Source organism: Macrobrachium rosenbergii, chromosome 49 (genome assembly GCF_040412425.1).
Source record: "Macrobrachium rosenbergii isolate ZJJX-2024 chromosome 49, ASM4041242v1, whole genome shotgun sequence".
NCBI lineage: Eukaryota > Metazoa > Arthropoda > Malacostraca > Decapoda > Palaemonidae > Macrobrachium > Macrobrachium rosenbergii.
In genome coordinates this window covers 8,075,152-8,093,747 of record NC_089789.1, presented here as the reverse complement: position 1 = coordinate 8,093,747, position 18,596 = coordinate 8,075,152, and the positions used below count along the sequence as shown (strand labels likewise).

The window sequence follows — 18,596 nt, the reverse complement described above, 5'->3', positions numbered from 1 at the left end:
GATATGATGAAGAGAAAGTTGGTTCCTTATCAGTAAAAGCGAGAGAGAGAGTTCAGTCACACAGAGAAAAAAGGAAGCTCTGATAATTTCTTTTCTCTGTCTGTCCCCGGAGAAAGTGACATCATTAAACAACGCTGATTTTAATCAATTTCGATTTAATTTAGTGTATTTTAGATGTGGGACATGAGGGTGAATTCAGAGATCCCTTGATTTGGCCGTCTCGATGATCTCAGCGAATGAATTCGCGTGGATTTCGTGTGAAATGGCGATATTGTTCTTCTTTTATTTATTAGTTGAAATATTGTATCTAATATTATATGTATTTGAAATATTCTATATGATATATTTTATATATTTGAAATATTCTATATGATATACTGTACTTAATATATTTGAAATATTCTATATGATATATTTTATATATTTGAAATATTCTGTATGATATATTTTATATATTATTTGAAATATTTCATATATTATTTAAAATATGTTATGTATTATTTGAAATATTGCACATATTTATGGATTTTGTATATTTTTTGAATTTGCACTTTTTAAAATCTGCAGTCAATTTTCCCGTTTTAGTTTTCTGTAAAAGAAAACTATTGTGCCGGCCTTGGCTGTCCGTTTGCACTTTTTTTCCTGTCCGCATTTTTCTGTCCGCCCTCAGATCTTAAAAACTACTGAGGTTAGATGGCTGCAAATTGGTTTGTTGATCATCTACCCTCCAATCATCAAGCATACCAAATTGCAGCCCTCTAGTCTCAGTAGTTTTAATTTTATTTAAGGTTAAAGTTAGCCATAACCGTCCTTCTGGCAACGATATAGGATAGGCCACCACCGGGCCGTGGTTAAAGTTTCGTGGGCCGCGGCCCTTACAGCATTATACCAAGACCACCGAAAGATAGATCTATTTTCGGCGGCTTTGATTATGCGCTGTAGCGGCTGTACAGAAAACTCGATTGGACCGAAGAAACTTCGGCGCTTTTTTTACTTGTTTTTATTTTTATGATCAATAATTTAAGAGGGAGAATTTCGCTTCTTTTAGGTATAAGACCCATTTTTTTCAGTCGGGTTTTGGTTTGTTAAGGATATTAAGTTGCCCCTCCCGTCGGTCTTTGCATGGAAAATAATAAAATATGAGAAAATGACCAGATTTAGTTATAAAAATGGACTTTGTGGTTTCATGACTGCATTATAAGTTTCCATTCAGTAATTGATTTTTATAATGTAGATTTTTTATTTCATAGATTTACTTACTTTTGTACTTAGTATAAGAAAATGTTGCCTAACCCAGAAAATATCAAGAAAATAAATAGCAATGCAAAGAAAATAATTCCAGCGATGTGTATTTTCTACAATTTTGAGAAAACCAAAGTTAATTCTCTCTTTTTAATTTTTATATATTTAATGAATAGCAATCTGTAATTTCAATTCAGAGAAAAAAGTCTAAATTCAGAAATGACTGCAGACAATAAACACTGTCCAATATTTAATAAAGTATGAACCTATTTTTTTTAACAGTTTTTGAAATAAAATATTTTCCGTCTTATCTGAACCTTAAAAAAACTAAATCTGAAGGTTTCTAACGTTTCTTGCATAAAATGCAAGACTTTAAAAATTTTACCACCTTCAAGATGAGATTAATCCATGGGAAGAGAGAACCATTACAATAATTGTCATCTCGAATTTAGTAGTTTTTCTCGCCACGCCTTTTTTTTCCCTAAACACTCGCTTGAACTCTACGTCATACTTAGTTAAGCACACTTTCTACTCACCCTTACATTGACGTCCTCCCTTCCGCTTGCTCATACTGAGTGGTACGTTACTTATGTACAGTTTTTTTGTAAGTTCTTGTAGAGACTTTCTCTGTGTACGAATATAACACTTACACGTACACACACACACACACACACACATATATATATATATATATATATATATATATATATATATATATATATATATATATATTTATATAATATATATTTATATATATATATATATATATATATATATATATATATATATATATATAGTGTGGGTGTGTGAGAGAGAGAGAGAGAGAGAGTTACATTGATGTACATCACATTTTTGCACATAACTTAGTTTTATATATATACTCGAGTAAATCTTTCGATAATGGACAAACAAGAGTAGTAAATCTGAAAATTAGAAGACCGTTTCAGAACACTGAATTCTGAACGAACAGGTTCATTGTTTATCTGAAGTCGCTGTTGGATGACAGTGCTGACTCGCAACATCACGGAGAGAGAGAGAGAGAGAGCAAATCAACTGTACCTCCCCCCACTGTTTCCGATTTTCTTGAGTCTTAAAACTTTTCTTCCTGTAAGGGGCTGGTTTGTCGCTTCCTGCGTGGTTAAGTTCCATCCCTCTTCCTTTCTTCTCCATTTTTGTTTTCTCGTTTGAATTAGTCATAAAAAATAAAAACAAAACAAAACTTTTTTTTCGCCATGAAAAAGCCCAAATCAGCAGATGACGACAGAGCAAGTGATCAGTGGAGCGCACAGAATTAGACCAAGTGTTTAGCCGTCAGTCTAGCCTACATTTGTGTGTGTGAGAGAGAGAGAGAGAGAGTTTCTGGCGCGTGCCACTGATTTTTACGGACGTTCGGCATCGTCTTTGGATTGGGAAGAGGGCTTGCGTAATGCGTCGTGGTCACGTGACTTTTGTTTACTTTTGAGAGGCTGTGAGTAATGCTGAGAAGAATGATCTGAATGTACTGGGAGTTTTCATTGGGTTCTGAGTTTAAATATTTTGCAATTTTGCAATAAAGTACATGAGACACTGGATCTAAGAAGTACATATCCTCTCTTGAAGTAATGTTGCCGACAACATTAGCCACAGTAATACCATAAATTTGGCCTTTCATAGTGCGTAAAGTAGAGAGATTCATGGTTCTACATATAATGGCATATTTAAATGACCGTGCATTGAACTATTAGCCATAAAAGTGTAATTAGAACCTGTGCAAGTAGGAGCTGATACCTATTACAGGTTATTAAGTTTTATTCACCATAATAAGCAGAGATAAAAATGTTTAGTGCAGCAGCTGGAGCCGCCTTCATTTCCTTGTTTAATTTTTTTTTTTCTTACTGTGTTCAGAGTTTTATATATATTTTTTTTTTTATAAAATCTTACTGTCGTTCAGAGTTATATGTATATATTATATATATATATATATATATATATATATATATATATATATATATATATATATATATACATATATATATATATATATATATATATATATATATATATATATATATATATATATATATATATATATATATATATATATATATATATATTATATATTAATACACTGCATCATGACCTTACAGTATTCAAAAATGAATGAAACTGAATCAGAATAATCCGCTTCCCTCCTCTCTACCTAAAAAGCAATTTTTCCCTTCCACGCCGACCCAATCCTAGCCACCTATTTTGCCTTTAGTAAAGGGTTTTGTCACACGAAAACATTTGCGGACTTTGCCCCCAAAACGTTGCATTCAGTATCCAGTATTGATGGCTACACTTTTTATTACTGTCAAAACGCTGAATGAGATCACGCAGCCATTTTGTAGACCGGTAGACCTCTGCCACTGGATTCATGCTTGAAAAATGAAGAGGTAAACATTAGGACAATTCTAAAGGTTGCTTATCTAGTTAAGAAAGCACCAAAAAAGGCTGAAAGAATTGCAGCTGAGGCATATCATTGCTTATACAATTAAAGGATCAGAATTATTACATTCCAATAGTTAAGGCTTTTTCCCATTAAGTATCAAAGATTAAGAAAAGATAAAATACAGATAAAATTAAGAAGATAAAATACTATAAAGGAAATAAAAAAAATTCAGACTCATAGGAATCCACCATACCGACCTTTCTGTTATCAACAGGATTGACTGTAGCAGCTGTGCCTTCACTTCTCTCTAAAAAATAAGAAGACTTGGGCGTGAGCGCTGAAGGACGCCTAAATCACGCCTCTTTCTCTCTCTCTCTCTCTCTCTCTAAAACTTACGGTGGGGGTGGGGGAGGGGGGGGCGGAGAGAAAGGAGGGTTCCTATGAAGTGTGTGTGTGTCTGCGCACGCGCCCCTTCCCGTTAGAGAGGACACCCCGCCCAAATCAACCAAGTTTCGGATACCTGTGACGTCTTGGAGGTAGATCTAAGAAGGGCTTCTTTGTATGTTTTTTGTGCATACACACATACACCAAATGCACAAACTAATGCACAAACGAGGGCTAACTGGATAAAGTGTCGTGTCATCCTAGTATCATCCCATAAAAAGGTATAGGTTCGAATTCAAGTCAGGGTTATTGCTCTTTTGAAATTGCTTATTGGTGTAAGTTAAACCCAGTGTATAGTGGTTTTAATGTTAATGCTTCATTTTGTGACTAGACATTTAAAATTACGAAAATTCATGTGTACAACTAGTGAATCATATATATATATATATATATATATATATATATATATATATATATATATACATATACTTATACATATATATTCATGTATGTATGCATGTAATGTAGCAGTTATTCAGATACCAACGCAGAATTAAGTAAAGAAAACCAGTCAATTGATACAGTAGAAAATGAGGACTAACTTACCATTAAAAATAAAAGAAAAGCATCAAATTACAATAACGTACGCATTCATAAACCGCTCTTCATGCACCAGACTGCAAAAATAATAAACTGAAACTGCAAACGTCATCACTGTAATTTCCGTAGCCTGATTTTCCACGCTGTGACGTCATCCATTACAAGCTATATATATATATATATATATATATATATATATATATATATATATATATATATATATATATATATATATATATATACACACACACACACACACGTACACATACTCTTTCAGGAGACTTAATCGTACTTATGGATAGATCGTCGCGTTCTCCTTCGGGTTTTCACGGCGTCCGTGAGATTCGGAGCGTGATGGAGAGCTCTCTCTCTCTCTCTCTCTCTCTCTCTCTCTCTCTCTCTCTCTCTCTCTACATATATATATATATATATATATATATATATATATATATATATATATATATATATATATATATATATAATGTAAATATATGTAATGTATGTGTATGTATGTATGTCTGTGTACATTAGTATGTGCTCTTGTCCACCCTGGCCTTGTCCCACCACAATCAACTAACTCCAAGTAAGTATGTAATTCATAATAATTCAAGTCAACATAAGCATAGTGTGATTTTACACCATAGGCTATGTTTACATTTTTACTGCTAAAGTGTTCATTTACAATCACAGAGCAGATAGTAAACAACAGGATAATACACAGTGCAGATGATTATTTTATTCGGTTCCTCTCTGGTCTTCCAGAACAATGCAGGTTACATGCAAAACAATCCAGACCCTTATAATATGGAGTATGCAGAAATAAATGTTGTTCGATGGAGTAGGCGTGCGCCTCTCCTACATAACGCATAAAATTGTAACAAAAAAGTATGGGAAGCATTTCATTCATGTAGTCTTCTTCTTCTTCTTCTTCTCAGCCCAATCCCTAGTCGGGGTCGCTGTTTTAATGATCCTATTGTCTGGTTCCTAATATTTAAAGGACTAACGATGTAAGAGGTGCCGAATTTGAAAAATTTTATGAATATCATGTTGCGAATGCTGGGGATGTTTGATATGATGGCCGATGGGAGAGGCCACTTAATGCCCTTTTCTACCCTTTTCCATAAGGAGAAAAACTTAACCATAAAAGAAGCGACAGACTTTCCCAAGAGGGCTAAAATTATTATTATTATTATTATTATTATTATTATTATTATTATTATTATTATTATTATTCAGAAGATAAACCCTTATTCATGTGGAACAAGCCCACAGGGGCCTCTGACTTGAAATTCAAGCTTCCAAAGAATTGGTGCTCATTTGAAAAAAGCAGCAAAAGGTAACTAGAAATACAAAAAGAAGAGATAAGTTATTAGAAAAAAATTAAACAAATAGATAAAAATGCAAGTAAATGATTAAAATGCAAGGAGAATTGCATAAGGGTAGTAATGCGTTGCATCTTCGCTTGAACCGTTCAGATTCCAGTTGCACAACGTCCTCAGGGAACGAGGCTCTTCCACAGTCCAATTATGCAGTGACTTACGAAGGTGTTTGGAACAAAGAGGATGTCAGATTATAATCAACAGAGCATCACCTTCTCCTCCTCCTCTTTCTTCTTCTTCTTCTTCTTCTTCTTCTTCTTCTTCTTCTTGTGAGGAACCCGAACAACGCAATGAGCTGGAATGATACTTTGGGCGATGTTAAGAAAAGCTGTTCACCAAAGTGGAAAAGCGCGTTCACGAACGCCGGCACGACTGATGACGCTTAGTAAAACTGAATCTGAAAATATCTTCTTCCAGGTGCCTTCGGATTCTCCGTGACTGAAGAATGCTCTTGAAAGCAATCGAACACTGTATGTATGTATATATAACATTATATATACTTATATGTACATATATATACTGTACTGCATATAAATATATTAATACATATATATGCATGTATACATATATACATACATATGTACTGTATATGTATGTATATACATATATAATATATATATATTTACATTATACATTTATATATACATATAGATAATATATGCATATACAGTACACATATACATGTGTGCGTATGTACTGTATGTGTATATATATATATATATATATATATATATATATATATATATATATATATATATATATATATATACACACACATATATATATGCTGTGTAGCCTATATGGAGAAATCTATCAAACGCTCTTCTCTTGTTACCTCCTTCTAACCGTTATAAGATTTATTTATCACTGTACTGATGGGTGTTCCCATATCAGATAACAACAAGAGCGTGTTATCACCGTTAGAGCGAAAAGGGTTGTGTACAGATCAGACAGACAGACAGACAGCCAGGTGCTTGAGGGGTCAAGAAGTGGACGGAAGAAGACAGTAATTATTTTGACAGACTGACTATCTATTCTATAATAATGATATCCGAGTGGATCTTGTTTGTCCTCCCCCCCGTTGACAGTAGGGGAGACATGACATAGCCACCCACCCCCTGCTAATTGGTTTGTCCGCCCCGGCTGGGGGCGAGTAGGTAGGGAAATGGGAGGTTAGGGGAGACATCCACCCTCCTCCTGCAAACCTCTTTGTCCGCTCGGGTGCGGGCGGGGTAGGTAGGGGATAAGGAGGGTAGGGGAGAAACAGCGCCGGGTTCCAGCACGGGTAGCGCGCCAACAGGCGCATACAGAGTAATGTCCTATAGTCTCTTAACTAAAGAGTGTAAATAAGGAAGTACAGAGGGCTTTAATGTATATGCAGTAGTTTCGTTTGGTTGTTGGAGACCGCTGGTTCACATCAGGCCTTGTGTAAACAACACCCCTTCCCCCTTTTAACAGCTTACACTGCTAAACCTGAGGCTAAATCTGTGCTGGCATAAGCCAACTTTATCTAAACTAACCACCGTCCACTTAGAGTGAGACGTGGAGGAGTTTTATTCAGGAAGTTCATTCAGGAACCGGAATTCTCTCGGTTCCCTTTACTCCATAATGTCAACTTGGACGTAGTTTAAAAGATGGGTCTCTCTCTCTCTCTCTCTCTCTCTCTCTCTCTCTCTCTCTCTCTTCTAGGTCAGACCCCACTCCTTTTTCGGCCTATATTTCACTATTCTTCGGTTTTATAAACACAGTGTCTGTTTAAAAAAGAAATCTTTAAAATAGCCAATGAGAAAATTTGATCAATCCTTCTTCGTAGCCACCTGGGACACAGAGAACTCCCAAAACTTCATTTTCTCTTCCGTGTTTCCTGCGGCTTCGTTCTTTCGGTGAAAAAGGCAGGTCCTTCATCACCTACGAAGACAGAACGTATAGAAATATTCGTTTTTTCATAAGCATATTTTACTGTCGTATTGTGTGTATATATACAGTATATGTATATAATATATATATTTACATGTGTGTATATGTATGCAGTATGCATATAATCACTCTTGCACGATATTTTGTATATCAGACACCACAGGGAAGAAATAAGGCATAATATAGATGCTATAATGAATTTGTACCACTTTGTATCAGTTTTCAGAACATGGCTTGGTCACCAATAAAGCCGACCTCGGTCAAGATCTACAACCGTGTTTCATTTCTTTCCTGTAGTGTTTGATATATATACTGCATATATATATATATATATATATATATATATATATATATATATATATATACATACTGTATATATACATACACATACACACACTGAAGAACATATAATACATTTGTCACAATTAATTTAAAAGTATATATATATATATATATATATATATATATATATATATATATATATATATATATATATATATATATATATATAGTTTGTATACAAACAGAAAAATAGAAAGTCCTTTCACAAACCAGTATCACTGTATGAAACACATCATCCTTGGGGCCATATATCAGCACCGGCGTGTTGAACGCCGTGACGTAATCTATGCTTATGAGCGCATGCGCGACGCAGCAGATTCGTAAGTATAGCGACAAATTACAGAAATTTATGTAACGTGGCATTTTCCAACGCTCCCTCTCTCCTTCAGACTTTCCCTTTGATTTTGTGAACGAAAAAAAAGGGAGTGATGTATTTCAGTGAATTGGAGCACATATTTATCACCTCTTACGACCGCTGTGAAGCAAGTTATTTTTTATGTATCAGGCGTTCAGCATCAGAAGGGCCTCTCGCCCTAACTTCTGAAAGTGGCGTTTTTCGCCTGATCAGCTTTAAAATAATCCCCCCCCTTTTTTCTCCAAAAAATGTTGGTGGGGTTGAACTATAATTTTTTTATGCATGCTATTGTATTCCTGATCGCAAATACTTCATCTCATACAGAATTCAGCTTTGTACCTTGAAAAATAAAGAAATTAGATCAGGCTGAATTTCCAAAATTTTGATCTTGTTTTCCGGAGAGGATGTAGAGTAATTTGATCTGGAATAGGTTCATAGATTGATTGCGTTTGATGATAATTTTTAAATGATGATGGTATGGAATAAGTTTGTGTTAATATATTTTTTTTAATTAGAAGAATTTACAAACGGGCAAAGTGTTTAATATTATTTTTCATCTAATATATATATATATATATATATATATATATATATATATATATATATATATATTATATCAACTTTATCACTTACACAATAATTGTTCTGTGCATTATACAGTTACTAAAAGGACATCATTCAAATTGGATGGTATCTAATGGAGTATTTATTCAGAAAACAGTCCCACATTATCAAGTATCCGTACTGATACTTGATAATTGTGGACTGTTTGTCCAAGAAAGCTTGTAACTTTTTCTGAATAAATACTCCATTAGATACTATCCAGTTTGAATGAGGTATATATATATATATATATATATATATATATATATATATATATATATATATATATATATATATATATATATATAATTTCAATTGACAATTTCATCACTGACTGTACCTCATTTTTTATCATTTCTCCTTTGCGAAATAATTTCCCAGCAATTAATTTCCGAGAGAAATGTATTCCTGGCAGCAATCTCAGATAAAAAAAGATGAAAGAAATAAAAAAGAACAGTATTTATATCCACCAGGCAACGCTGTAAGCATCCTTTAACCGTCAGACAATCACAGCTGAGTTTCCCTTCTTCGTTATAGACAGGTTGTGAAACTGAGACTAATATGACACAACGGTATATATACTTCATTATGCACAACGCACAAATGAATACTGTCACGTTTTATTTTCCGCTGAAATACAGACATCGCTTGTAACAATAATTTTAAGTTGTTATTGGTGGGGGTTTTCTGTCGTTTACTTGGAGCTTACGCGGTGCACTGTAGGCATTACTAAAGGTTCTTTGCGACGTCCCTTCGGCCCCTAGCTGCAACACCTTTCATTTCTCTTACTATAATTCCGTTCATATTCACTTCCATTTTATATTCCACCTCCTAACAAGTGTTTCAACATTATTTTCAGTGCTGAATGACCTCCTGGGTCCCAGTGCTTGGCCTTTGGCCTGAATTTCATATTGCAGTTCCTAATGTCCAGTCTGAGCAAGGAACAGCTGTGACCCGCTAATCCACGGCACCTGTGGCGGCGAAGACGGAAAAAGACGCAGGTCGCGGAAAAGATTTTTTTTTTTTTACCCAATGGATGACCTGGAGTGCTTTTTTTGTGTATGCCATTGTTTTCCAGCACTTTTTCTATCGTTATTATTACTGTCTTTAAATTATTACAATATTTTTGCTTCGTTTATTTTTATTATCATAATGTCCACCGTGCGGTTTTTTTCCATTGAACGCCGAAAACTCGACCATGTACAGTATTATTATTATTATTATTATTATTATTATTATTATTATTGAACAAGCCCATCAAAGGGGCCATTGACATGAAATGACAGCTTCCAAATACCGTAATTTGGTGTTTCTTTATAGCAGAAAGTATAGGAAATATTAGAGATTATGGAAAACAAGTAAATTAACAAATTAGGGAATAAAGCTAAAAATTTAAGTAAATGTTTAGGATACAAGGAGAATGATTAGTATACGTCCTGTTGGGTATTCATGTTTTGTTCATCAACACTTTTTTTTTCATTTTCTTTCTCATGTCATCGGTTTTGCCTCTTCCGTAACTGTTATTTGTTTTTTACTGTTAACTTGACCGCGGTTATTATTATTATTATTATTATTATTATTATTATTATTATTATTATTATTATTATTATTATTATAATATAGCGCCTCTTTCTTTATGTGTTACTGAAAATGCTGTTCAATAATGCTAGCTAAACCCATCGCTACCATTTTATATTTCCCTACCTTTATTATTATTATTATTATTATTATTATTATTATTATTATTATTATTATTATTATTATTATTATGATAAATGCAGCTGTTCAGATTGTCTTTTTACGCCATCGTAAAATTGTTTATTGTACACTCGGCAAGGAAAAGGATACAGTTTTTAATGATTAGTATAACGACATCTGGCAACTTTAGTTGGGTATCTTAATGTGTTTGATTTTTGCTTGACCTCTATAACTTCTCAATCATAACAGAAATCATTGATACTTAAATTTTTCAGTTTTCGTTCAAGTTGTAATGTCAGTTCGCAAAATAAACATTTTTCGACATAACCTATGAATTAACCTTCCGTGACACCACAATGAACGGAATGCTTGCGTAATTTGATCTTTTTCAAGAGTTAAATTTGAGCAATTTGGGGAACAATAAAGGAACGAATGCAAGTTATTTTTAGAGTTGCTGTTGTGTCTAGGCCTACATGTAGAGCTACTCATTTCATTATTTTTTTTCATTTAGAGATTAGCGATACTATATTATAGTATGTTTTTATTAGTTGCTGCTGTTATTATAATATAGCTACTCATTTTATTATTTTTTCTTGTAGAGAGTAGCTGATAATGTTTTAGCAATGGAGAGAGAAGAGAGAAACTATGGCTAAACCTACTCGCACATCATAGAGAACGCTCCGGATTTTATATTGGTCAACCTACCTTTACCTTATCATTTATTGCCATTAATTATTGACCTTTAACATTGAAATATAAATATGAATGTAAAAATTAAATAAATTATTATTATTGATGATGCAATAATAAGCCTGTTCATAACGGAAAAGAGTAAATATTGCCGTTCTGATTTACACCGAGATATCTACACTATCTTTTAGATTTGAACGAAGTCATTGAAATTCTTATTCGGACATCCATGGTGGTTTTAAGTATCTGAACGTTTTTGTTTTGCAGATTTAATATATATGATATAATTTGCATTGTATTTTCATATTTGTAAATTTACCGAGATTATGTGTTTTCCGTAAGAAAAAAATTAAAAGATGAAATCTAATGAAAACTGTATCCTCACTTTTAGTTATTATATAGGGTCCTAAGCTGAAATAATGTATGTTTTATTATTATTATTATTATTATTATTATTATTATTATCATTATTATTATAAATTCTTCATCCAGTTACCCGGTCCTTTGTTTCAAACCACACTGCTCTTCCACTGGTAACCCTTCTTTCATTTGTCTTACTTTCACAAGCAAAACTTATTGTACATATCCTGGTTTACTGTAGACTGTTATGTCCCTATAATTCTCAAAAAGGCTTACAGTCACCTGTATCACTTTTAACTGTATACAACAATAGTTATTCTTCTTACTCATTCTTATGGGTGTCTGTATTTGAATATGTGTATATGTCTGTTTAATTTATATACAGTCAAATTAGATATTTCATTGATACATGTCTTTAATTTTTAAGAACAGCTCAAACAGGCTGATTTAGTCGAGTAATTTCATACAGATACAGATATTAAGATCGCAGACTTATATATTGAAGCTTTACCTTGTAAGCATCAAAGCCTGAAACCTATCGTAACCTCATTTCTGAAGTGCTGAAATAATTTGCCGTACACTTCACTGCAGTGGGACCATTTTCACCCACACTTCCGCGTCGAAGCGCGAACGTTTTCACTTACAGTACTCCACTGAAGTGCCAGAATTTTCCCATTGCATTTCATCTGGAAGCGCGTAGTGAACGCCACCACGGCTTCCCAGGTGTACGTAATTATGACCTGGAAGCATACGACACGTCTCTCTCTCTCTCTCTCTCTCTCTCTCTCTCTCTCTCTCTCTCTCTCTCTCTCTCTCTCGAGCTGTTTGTTGGCACAGATTCTGCTGTTTCTCTGTCGCTAGTAGTAGTAGTAGTAGTAGTAGTAGTAGTAGGGATTTGCCTTGGAAACAGCTCCCTTGCTCCTTCTTCTTCGCTTCTTCGGTTATTTCTGGGAAAAGAGCGATTGCTTGCTTTTCAGGTTCGGCGTGAAATGCGGATCTGATTCGTTTATTATTTATGTTATTCGTTATGGGCTTTGCCATTTATTTTTTTATGCAACTAGCTGAAAAGCCATGAACTTGTATTGTAGGAGGCTTCCCCAGAGGGCTCTCTGAAATATAATATAATATATATATATATATATATATATATATATATATATATATATATATATATAATATATATATATATATATATATATATATATATATATATATATATATATATATATATGTGTGTGTGTGTCTGTGTGGGCATTTAAAAATTTTAAACGGATCGAGTGCATGGGACTTTTGTCAATTTAGTATAAAATTAAAAGCTAAAACTAAAATTTAGGATTATAATGACATCGTAAGAACAGAAATATAAATATTTTTTCGTGATATCTTCGTGAGGTGTCACACTAAACGTCTTTCCATTTTAATGACCACCAAAACGTGCAATCCATCATGAGGTAAATAGCTTCTTTTCCTGAACACGAGCAAACATCGTTTTCTAAGTACGGGTCACGTACCAGAAACTCCTGTGGATATCCCGAACGTTATATCAGGTCTCTTGCTTTCCCTCTTCCGTAGGGGGTTTAGTGCCATCAGTGCACCTGATGCGGTGCACTGTAGGCATTTCTTAAGGCTATTTTCATTCCTTTTACTGTACCTCCTTTCATATTCTCTTCCATGTCCCTTTCCACCCTCCCCTAACAATTGTTCATAGTGCAACTGCAAGGTTTCCCTTCTGTTACACCTTTCAAACCTCATTGACTCTCAGTTTCCATTTCAGCGCTGAATAACCTCTTAGGTCCCAGCGCTTGGTCTTTGACCTAAATTCTGCATTCCAATCCTTGCTTTCCCTCAAAACTGACCCCCCACAATTTTTCATTTTGCCCTGAATTTTAATGCTTCCTTCATGCAGGAGCTAGATAAAGGCATTAGGTAGCCAGTCCCGCCGGCCTCCGTAATGGAAGAAGGGACTAAAAGCCTTCTCTTTTTAGGACCAGGCTTCCACATGAGGGAATTGGCAAAGTCATCCATAGAAATAAATATATATATATATATATATATATATATATATATATATATATATATATATATATATATATATATATATATATATATATATATATATATATATATATATATATATATATATATATATATATACAGTATATATATATATATATATATATATATATATATATATATATATATATATATATATATACAGTATATATATATATATATATATATATATATATATATATATATATATATATATATATATATATATACATATATATATATATATATATATATACAGTAGAACAGTAGAACCTTGGTTCTCGACGCTAATTCGTTCCAGAAGAAGTGTCAAGATTCGATTTTGTCGAATTCTGAGTTAATTTCTCCCATAAGAAATAACTGAAAATGGATTAATCCATTCCTGACCACCAGTCATTACCCCAACCTTGCCTTTTATACAAAACTTTACGCAAATTACAATTAAATAGGTTCAGAGTTGAATAACTTACCGTATCAGAAGCACTTTTACATTTTTAAATGCATACTGTATCAAAAAAGTTGGCCTATGACCAATGCGGCCGTATTACCGATGATATACCGAGAGCCATAGGCTAGGCTAAGTAGCCTATAGGCACTACCAGAATGTACTGTAACAGGTACACATGAAAACTGTTGTTAATAATGATAACATTGAAAAACAAGCCATATTATCACATGAAATTAATAATACAGTATTTATAAACCGAATTACTGTATGTCTGTTATCATAAAATTAAGAAAAATTTCCGAAATTACGTCGGAACTCGGCAGCTTGTGGCAGATATAGACAAACCATAACACCGGCCTGGTGGTGTATCGTGGTACTAATTACATAAACATTCTGAATATTTATGTAATTAGCACCGCGATACACCACCAGGGCGGCAATATGGTTTGTTTATATCTGATAACAGACATACAGTAATTCGGTTTATAAATACTGTATTATTAATTTAATGTGATAATATGGCTTGTTTTTCAACAGCAGCAGCAGCAGCATGTGTGGGCTTTAAATGCTTTTAAATAAGCATGGGAAGAACGCCACCAACAACGCCAACTAGCGGCAGCTGCCCGAAACTCTTTTTTCTACAAACATCATATGATTCATCGGGTCGGGTTCCGGTTTGTTGTTTGAACTCCGACGCAAAATTTACTCAACATTTCGTGTTGAAATCCGATTATTTCGAGTTCTAGTACAGTCGAGGACCGGGGTTCTACTGTATACATATATATATAATATAAACCGTAAACGTCAGAAGCATGTCAGTATCAAATAGTGAATATATGTAGGACAAGAAATAAATACTTCATTAAAGTTATAAAGACTATGACTCAAGTTTGCTTATTTTGATTAGAAATTAATAATGAATGTTTTGAAAATCCCAGTCGCTGTAATATGTCTGAATTACTTTTGGAATGGTGTACTGTTACACATGCGATATTAAGCCATACAAGCACAGATGCATAAGCACATGTGCACACACAAAATTCTTTTGCATATAATATACTGTATGTATGTATATATATATATATATATATATATATATATATATATATATATATATATATATATATATATATATATATAATATTCAACAGAAGGTGCAAACAAGAGGTTAAATGAAAATTGAGAGAAAGAATAAATGGAAGAAAAGTTTTAAATAGAACTGAAAGTTTGAGAGAGAGAGAGAGAGAGAAACTGATGAAATAAGTAAGGGAAGGATGAGATATTATGTATATATGAATATATATATATATATATATATATATATATATATATATATATTGTTTATAATATATATATATACATATATATATATCTATATATATATTGAGAGAGAGAGAGAAATTACTGATTGAATAAGCATTCATATCTAACACAGAAAGAAAGAAAGAAACAACAAGCAAAACGACTAACGACGCAAAGGAATCGTCAACAAGTAAGATGCAACCCCAGCAACGACCTCCTTTCACCCTTTCCCTTTAAATCACCGCCGTCGTTATTAAGCCCCAAATTCAAGTGGTCCCTCCTCCTTGGTCCTGTCACCCCCCCCCCTACCCCCACTCCTTCCCGGGGAGGTGGGAACCTCTCTCTCTCTCTCTCTCTCTCTCTCTCTCTCTCTCTCTCTCTTTCTTCTGTCTTGGGGGTGTGGGGGACTCCTCTCTTCTCTCTCACTACTTCCAGCATAGGTAATTCTAGTTCATTTTCCAATTTGACTTCTCTCTCTCTCTCTCTCTCTCTCTCCTACAAAAGGGCTGGGGGCAGCTCCTCTCTTCTTTCTTACTTCCAGTATAGATAATCCTAGTCCCCTTTTCCATTTGACTCTCTCTCTCTCTCTCTCTCTCTCTCTCTCTCTCTCTCTCTCTCTCTCTCCTACAAAAGGGCGGGGGGCAGCTCCTCTCTTCTTTCTTACTTCCAGTATAGATAATCCTAGTCCCCTTTTCCATTTGACTCCCCTTCTCTCTCTCTCTCTCTCTCTCTCTCTCTCTCTCTCTCTCTCTCTCTCTCTCTCTCTCTCTCTCTCTCTCTCTCTCTCTCTCCTACAAGGCGGGGTGAGGGATAATTCCTCCCCACTCCACCTACCACTTCAATTTAGATAATTCTAGTTCCCTTCCATTTCTCTCTCTCTCTCTCTCTCTCTCTCTCTCTCTCTCTCTCTCTCTCCTACAAGGCGGGTGAGGGATAATTCCTCCCCACTCCACCTACCACTTCCAATTTAGATAATTCTAGTTCCCTTTTCCATTTGACTTACCTTCTCTCTCTCTCTCTCTCTCTCTCTCTCTCTCTCTCTCTCTCTCTCTCTCGCCCCGCGCGTACGTCAACCGTTCTGCTTTCTAAGCGCCATTATGCCATAACACTTTTAGCCTCGTAATTACAGGGATTTCACCTCGGAGGCTCCGACGGGCGGATGCTGTCCAATGACTCAGGCGTTCACGTCGATGATAATCCTCCTGTTGTTTTTCCTATCTCGAAGGGGTTCATCCGTTTGTTGCGATCTCCTGGCGTCGCACGATCGTTGGTTATTGTTGTTGTTCGCCTTGGAGGCAATTCTCACTTCTTACTGACTTTGTGTGATTGCTTCTTTCCCATTCAATTAATGGTATATATATATATATATATATATATATATATATATATATATATATATATATATATATATATATATATATATATATTATTTATATATGTATGTACGTATATTATTAAGTGTTTACATTGAAAGAAAAATCGTTTCATTTAAATCCTCATGCGCATTATCATTAATTTTCTTGGAAATATGTAAACCATACATGCCCTATATGTTTGTGCGAGCATATACCATAGGGAACATTTCCATATGTGCATCATACAGACACACACACACACACATATACATATATATATATACATATTTATATATGTAACAAGTCTTATAATAATGTAGAGAGGACATTTTCAGAGGAATGTAACTTTTTGCCCTTTCAAAATATATTTTTTATTATTATTATTTTATTATTATTATTATTATTATTATTATTATTATTATTATTATTATTATTATTATTATTCAAATCCGCTTTGTTCTCGCTTTCGTTGCAAAGTAAAAAGAGGTGGAATATTAAGATATCTAAAGGAAGCATAAATCACTTTTTTTGCTTTTGAGATGATCGCGCATGATATGGTCCCAGCTCTGCAAGCATTTCGCCCTGTCACGAGAGAGAGAGAGAGAGAGAGATAAATCAAAGAACGAGGTGAAGTCAACAAAGAAGCCTTTCACTCGAACGAATGCAAAGACAGAGACAGAGAGAGAGAGAGAGAGAGAGAGAGAGAGAGAAAGAAGAGAAAATCGGAGCCAACAACCGTGTTATGTTTTCCCCGATTGATTGATTGATTGATTTACGGTTATTAAAACTGGCGTCGCGATCTTTTCCCCTAATGAAATGATGATTTTTAACGCCTTATTTTTCTTTTGATGCTGCAGGTTGTCAGAAAAAAAATCCTTAGGTTTATTCAAAACGCAAAGTGTAGTGAATTGGCAGTCCTTCTTTGGATTACGCAGTTCAGTGTCTGTTTCTGTTCTTTCCTTCCACTCCATGACTTGGAATTCTCTATCTCCTTCCGCTTTTTCGACTCATATAACCTTCCTTCTTTCAAGAGGCAGGTGCATCGCGTCCTAAGTGGTCAAGCCCAACGTTCTTCCTTCTTTTCTTCTTTCCTTCCTGTTCCTTTCTCTAGTCTATTTTTAGGCCTAGGTTGGAAAGTGACTTTGGTCGGTGGGTTTGAATTAAGTCGGCCTTATGTCAGCCAGGTCCTTGGCCTAATGCAGCCCGTAAGTGTGGTAAGGCATGAAAAGAAGTAGAAGGGCTGGTGTGGACGTCAGGACTCTTCAGACCAACAGAGACTTGGTTCCTATAAACATGAGCATGTTCTCAATCCGAAGAATGTCTGTCAGCTTGTGAAAGGCAAACTTCAAGAGTAAAACGGCAGCGATCTTGGCCCCTTCACTGCTTTTGGTCGGCATGCGCGCTCTCTGTTTGTTTTGTCATCTTGCATTCACCGGTATGAAGGCGATTTGTAAGAAAG

At 34.5% G+C, this 18,596-nt stretch overlaps 1 protein-coding gene across 1 annotated transcript in view; it reads left to right on the top strand.

Annotated features, from left to right (window-relative positions):
• Positions 1-18,596, top strand: part of atk (artichoke) — a 64,729-nt gene that overhangs the window by 34,585 nt on the left and 11,548 nt on the right. The gene's annotated exons all lie outside the window — the stretch shown is intronic.